Raw genomic sequence first — 7,060 nt, forward strand, 5'->3', positions numbered from 1 at the left:
AGCTGCTCCACTCACTCACAATTTTCTCAAATACTACAATAGTGCATATCTATCATAACCCAAAACATACATTCATCCAAATATAACTTGGCATTTAACAACCATACTAATCATCCAATACAACATTGTTGGCATTTAAGAACCAAACTCATCCAATACAACATTGTATTGAATCTTTTACCAAACAGATACATTGGCATGGTGCATTAATGGAGGGTAGTGAATTATAAAGAGGAGAAATTCATATGATTTGTCACTGGTTACATATGGATAGTATCTTTCTTAAGTCAAGAATGCAAGATAGCAATAAAATATTAGTCTCATCATTTATAAGATGCAATCTGACATCTTCCCCTATCCTTTCGTTCCTTTTACAGAAATTGAGAGGATTAGATTTGCAAATTGGTTTTTTCACTTATAGGCAGATCAAGGTTGACACTAATAACTTTGATGCTGCAAACAAGATTGGGGAAGGAGGTTTAGGATCTATCTACAAGGTATCCAATGTCACTCCCACTGAGCTTTTAGGTTTCCATTTTTCATTTCCTACTTATTCATCATATCTACAAAACTCTCAGTACATGATGGAAAACATGCCCAATGATACTTTTCTATTTTGAATACAGGGTGTATTGTTAGATTGTACTATCATTGCAGTTAAGAAACTTTCTTCGAGGTCAAATCAAGGAAATCATGAATTTGTGAATGAAATAGGCATGATATCTGGTTTAAAACACTTAATCTTGTTAGATTGTATGGATGTTGTGTTGAAGGAAGTCAACTATTCTTGGTATATGAATATATGGAAAACAATAGCGTAGCACGTGCTTTGTTTGGTAAGTTTATTGCTTATACTTTTTTATTTTATGTTGACTTTCAAAAGCTTGGAAACCAAAACTACATATTGTTTATATTAAGAACCAAGTTGATGAACTCCCCATTGGAGTAGTTATGAAAACTGTAGGTCCAGAGGAATACCAATTAAACTTGGAGTGGCCTACGAGGTAGAAAAAATGTGTTGGGATTGCAAGAGGTTTTCCTTACTTGCATGAGGAATCGACAATAAAAATTGTTCATAGGGACATAAAAACTACAAATGTGCTACTGGATGGAGAGCTTAACCCAAAGATTTCTGACTTTGGTTTGGCCAAGCTCGATGAAGAGGAAAACACCCATATCAATGCCAAAGTTGCTGGAACAATGTATGCTAAATCTTTCCCTCTATCCTTTCTTTGGAGTCCACTTGTAATTGTATTCTTCCTTTTCTATTTTCCCTCCTTAGCTGTTGGCTAGGAGATAATCAGGAGCAAACATTGATGTTTATGTCTCTTTTAGATGTTACCAGAAAACTAAGCCAGAAGGGGTAGCATTTAAAGTTTTAGCATTAACATTCATAGATGGAAGGTACAGCAGAAAATTCTTGGATTCAGTAGTTGGTAGGAATTTCCATACATTGGTTGTCTATATTTGTTTACTATTTACAAAAGAGTGCAAAGATTAAGCATGCAGCTATAATTTGTTTGTGCTTTTTTTATGCCCAGACTTTTGATGCAACAAACAATCAGCACAATTTTGAGAGAGAGAGAGAGAGAGAGAGAGAGAGAGAGAGAGAGAGAGAGAGAGAGAGAGAGAGAGAGAGAGAGAGAGAGAGATTTGTATTCATCCATTAACATAAATCCTACTCCTGGAATCTGTCTCCCTCTCCTTAAATTAAATTAGAAAAACAATAGCATGTAAAACTTGTGTGAAATATTCTATCTTATTGAGACAAGTATAGAAACAGTTACTGAGAAGAATTTGCTTTTTTTATACAAGTGGTTAAGGATTATGCAGAAGAAAATAATACTCAATTATATCCTTTAGAATATTTTAGCAATTGCTTGGTTTGAATTTGCCTTATCTTGTAGCCGTTGATTGATAATTTCTTGAACTATAGTTACCATTTAAGATAGTCTCAAAATTCTCTCTAGTGTAACTAGAAGCGAAAAAAAACAGAAAGTACTTGAAATCTAGTAGAATCATACGCAGCCCCCCTCTAAGCTCGAAGCCCTAACAACTTATCTCTCTAAGGGGATGTTTGGGTAATGAGATGAGATGATAATTTTGTAAATATTAGTAAAATAGTTTGTGAATAGTAGTAAGCTAGTTTGAGTTAAGTATTTATTTTGTTTTGAGAAATGAGAGAGAAAAAGTTGAATAAAAAATATTATAAACTTAAAATATTGTTAGAATATAATTTTTTAATATAATTTTTATTTTGAAATTTGAAAAAGTTGAATTATTTTTTGTTTGAAAATTTGGGAAAGTTATTATTAGTTTGAAAAAAGTTGTGATAATTAATTTAAAAGTGTTTGTGTTTGAATAATGTTTGAAAAGGAAACGAAGATTCCGCTCATCTCATGATCTCATCTATGTAAAATGCTCTTCTCGATAATTTTTTTTTTTGGTATCTTTCATGGCATGAAGATTCCACTCACTTATATGCCTTATTAATTGCATGCTAAATGGGTAGGAAACAAATCCTGTAACTATGTTTCTATAGATGTTAGATTTTTTCAATTTGGTTTTCAATGTGAGCAATCAGAGCTGCATACTAGTAGTGAGCTACAAGTCATAATACAATATTCATTTTCAAGAGGATACATGACCCTGTTACTATGTTTCTATAGATGTTGGATTTTTATTCATGGAACACGAATAAATGGGAAGGAAACATGACCCCATAACTATGTTTCCATAGATTTTAGATTTTTTCCAATATTAACGATCAGAGCTTCATACTAATGAACTATATGTCATGTGCAATGCTCATTTTGTAGAGGATACATGGCACCCGAATATGCATTATGGGGTTATTTAACCTACAAGGCAGATGTCTACAATTTTGGAGTAGTTGCGTTGGAAATTGTCACAGGGAAAAACAAGATGAAATATCGACCAAATGAGAATTATGTATGCCTTCTAGATTGGGTAAGGTTGATCTATACCCTTAATTACATGCATTTAAAAACATAAACATGAGTTATGTTTCTTCTTTGTGCCTTTCCACCCAATCTGGTTGGCATGATCTGCTACTCTAGAGTCAAGCTACAAAGTATACTAAACTAGGTTGATATTGTTAACTCATTGACGTTCAGCACGAGTACTTCACGCCTTTGTCTTCTGTTGATTTGCTACTTTTCATTTCCATTCTTTCATGTATGTTTATTTTAGGGCCTTGTTCTACAAAGAAAGGGTGGTCTAATGGAGCTAGTAGACCCAAAGCTAGGCTTTGATTTCAACAAGGAGGAGGCCATTAGAATGATCAAAGTAGCTCTACGTACTTTGTACCAATCCATCTTCAGTTCTTAGACCCACCATGTTTGCAAGCATGCTCGAAGGCCAAACTGTTGTTAATGAAGATATCATGGATCCAAGTGTATATAGTGATGAATATAGGTTTGAAGCCTTAAGAGGCCAGTTTGATCAGATCCAACCAGTAAGGAAGAGCTTGAGTGGAGCTGAGAGCTATATTCATTTGTCATTAGATCCGATCTGGACCAGGACCTCTACTTCTGCCCCTGCCCAGAAACTCTATTTAATCAATCTTATAGTCGATAATGTTAACAAAATATTTTTCCCATGATGGAAAATGATTTTTCTAACGAGAAGTGCTGGATTTATAAAGAAATCTTACGATAGCAAATTTATAAAATAATGTGAATTGATTTGATACATCATATCAACTTTATAATAAAAAATACGTTTACAATCTAATATATTATATCAAATCCTGTTAGTTTGTAAATTAATTTTCTAAGATTTCTTAATAGACCAAGAATTATCTTTTCTAGGAAGATAAGAAGATGCACACTCAAAAAATTCCAAGCTATACAATCCACCTCAGCAGCTCTAGAAGGTTCAATATTTTTTTTCTTTCAATATTCCAAGCTTTAGAAGGAATGATTGGGTACTCAACCAAACCTTTTCTAGTCCTCAGAATCTTCTAAAATAGGCCACTCAAAAAATAGATGATCTAGCTGTTATAAATCTTGAGGCTCCAAGTAATCCAGTTACTCCTTCAGTTCGAATCCATCACTGGATGGCTTTCCCTCCTAATGTTTACAAGGGTAATTGGGACTCAGCTAAGGATAAAGTGTATTACAAAGTGGGTGTAGGGGCAGTTATCCGAGATTGGGAAGGAAGAGTCATAGCTTCTATGAGAATGTCTAGGCCTCTCTATCCCGATCCTTATCTGGCCAAGGCTTTTGGAGCTTTGCAATTAGTTATTCTGGCTTCTAAAATTGGTCTAAAGCATACTAATCTTGAAGGAGATGCATTGAATGTTGTATATGACATCAAGGGTAACAAAGAAAGCTGGGGCCAAGTTGGTTTAATTGTTCATGATATTCAACAAGTTCTGAAGAGATTTGACTCAGTTTCTGTTACTTTCACTCCTAGAGATTGCAACAATTTGGCTCACTGTCTAGCTAAAGATGCACTCAATGTTGTTGATATCCTTGTTGAATTAGAGGATGTCCTACCTTGTATTGCATCATTATTGTAATCTTTGTTGATGAATAAAGATGTTTCCTTTAAACAAACAAAAAAAAAAAAAAAAAAAAAAAAAAAAAAAAGAAAAAGAAAAAAACAAAAAAAGCTTATTTTGCTTTTACCATTTTCTCCATTGCACACTCACAGCACCTGTGCCTATATAAGTAGTGCAAGGCCATTTGTAATTACATAGAAAAATACAATGCAATCAAAGAATATTTAGAGAATGTTTTGCCCCATTGTTATCATGGTATCGGAGCTGCTAGACTAGCAATCTCTCTGATCCTATTTTTTCTTTTTTTCTTTTTTTTTTTTCTTTTCTTTCTTCTTCGTCATGGCTGAAAAGCTCGACCTCATCTCCTATCGGCATCCCTTCTTCCTTTTCCCATTTAGTTACCCTCAAACTCACCTCTAAAAATTATCTCCTCTGGAAAGTGCAGATTTTGACTTATCTAAAAGGCTAAGATCTCTACTCCTATGTTGATGTAACACAACTTCCTCCACCCAAAATGCTTACCTTTGTAACAGATACTATTAAAAAAACCAATCCTACAGTGAATTGATCAATTCATTTTAGGCATTTTGTTTTCATCACTAACCGAATCACTCATTGAACATGTCATTTCTACAGGAGCATCACGAGAACTCTGGGTCTCTCATGAATCAATCTTCAGTTCCCATTCTCAGGCCAAGGAATTTCAAATTCATTTTCAACTTACAAATTTGAGTCATGGAGATCAATCAATTTTCGAGGACTTTAGTAAAGCAAAAATGCTTGTGGACACCCTTCTTGCCACAGGAAGCCCTCTTTTTGATAAAGAATTTGTCACATATCTCCTAAATGGTCTCGGTTTCAACTATGAAAACTTTGTCACCTCTTTTAAGTTTTACCCAGCCTTGGCGAGGTCGAGTCCATCTAACCACACGAACTCTCGTAGGCTTAGGATTCAAAACCGGGATATCCAATCTATTCAAAATATCGATATCCCGAGTAGAAACAGAAGAGACTTTCATAACCTGATCCACAACATGACGGAGCCATAATTTAATAGCGTGCCAAACTGACTCAACCGTATTGGCCTTATCTTCATACCGGGCTTTACAACACCTCTTCCAGAGTTTCCAGGATATAATAGAAGGAAGAATACCAAAAATAATTTGCACCTGAGAGGACTTACTTGCATGATGAAACCAAAAATTTGTTTGTTCCGTCCAAGTGTAAAAATAATTCATATGAGCCCCTAAATGACTAGCCGCTAAACACCAAACATGTCTAGCTAACTCCCCCGTGCAAAGTACATGATTCAAGTCCTCAGTATGACCCTCTTGGTAGCAATTACATTTCGAAACCATCGGAATACCCACCATCTTAATCTTATCATCAACACTTAAACAATTATTAACCGCCTTCCACATCATAATGGAAATCTTCTTAGGAAGGTTAGGGTGCCAGATCCACTAAGCCCAAGGTGAAGGAGGTGCCTTAATCCTAATACAATCCCAGGCACTCTTATTAGTAAAGTGGCCATCCTTATCCTTCAACCAAACAAGCACATCTTGACCCTCCTTATGTCTGGCCAAAAAATTATACAACTCAGAAGCTTTTTGATGGCCCACTAAACTAGTCAAAAGAGAAATATCCCATCCGTTCTCAATACAACACTCTTTAATCTTGATCGACGGATGATCAATCACAGGAAATTGGCTATTGAGAGGACCGCTCTCATCCCAATTATCATACCAAAAAGAAATGTTACCCTCTTTCACAATCCATTTAGAGTTATTTAACACTGTCGGGATATTATGAACAATGGACCTTCAAAACCAGGTCCCCTTAGTGGAGTCCAAAATGGACAATGATGCCCCTTAACATATTTACCTTTGAAAAAATCCACCCAAAGAGACTGACCTTTGATAAGCCTCCGAGCAAGTTTCATATGTAAATCTCTTTAAACATCTCTAAAATCCCTGATTCCCAGGCCACCTTCATCAATGAGAGTGCAAATATGCTTCCAGGAAATCTATTTTCTGCGGCCCTTACCCTTAGAATCACCCCAAAAAAATGAACTCAAAATCTTATTCAGATTAAGAAACACCACTTTGGGTACATCTAACACAGCAAGAAGATGGGTGGCCATACTAGATAAAACATGGCGTAAAAGAATAGTTCTACCACCAGCAGAAAGCATTTTCATCTTCCAACCTGTAAACTTCTTTTTAACTTTGCCCAATACATCGCTAAAATCACTGGCCTTCAGCCTACTAGCCACAACAGGAACCCCCAAGTACTTGAAAGGAAAAAGACCCTCTGAAAACCCGTTAAGGTTAAGAAAAGAATTTTTCCTAGATATAGGAATTATCTTAAAAAAGAAAATGACACTCTTTTCTTTATTAAGAACTTGACCTGTCCAAACCTCATAAGTGTTCAAAACCTCCATCAAACCTCTCATTGATTTCTTGCTACCATTAGCAAAAATAATAATATCATAAGCATACATGAGATGAGAGATAATAAAAGTCCCTCTAG

At 35.2% G+C, this 7,060-nt stretch overlaps 1 pseudogene; it reads left to right on the top strand.

Annotated features, from left to right (window-relative positions):
* Positions 1–293: 293 nt before the first annotated feature.
* On the top strand, positions 294–3,625 carry LOC122276869 (annotated as a pseudogene).
* Positions 3,626–7,060: the final 3,435 nt, after the last annotated feature.

Source organism: Carya illinoinensis, chromosome 9 (assembly GCF_018687715.1).
Source record: "Carya illinoinensis cultivar Pawnee chromosome 9, C.illinoinensisPawnee_v1, whole genome shotgun sequence".
Classification (NCBI taxonomy): domain Eukaryota; kingdom Viridiplantae; phylum Streptophyta; class Magnoliopsida; order Fagales; family Juglandaceae; genus Carya; species Carya illinoinensis.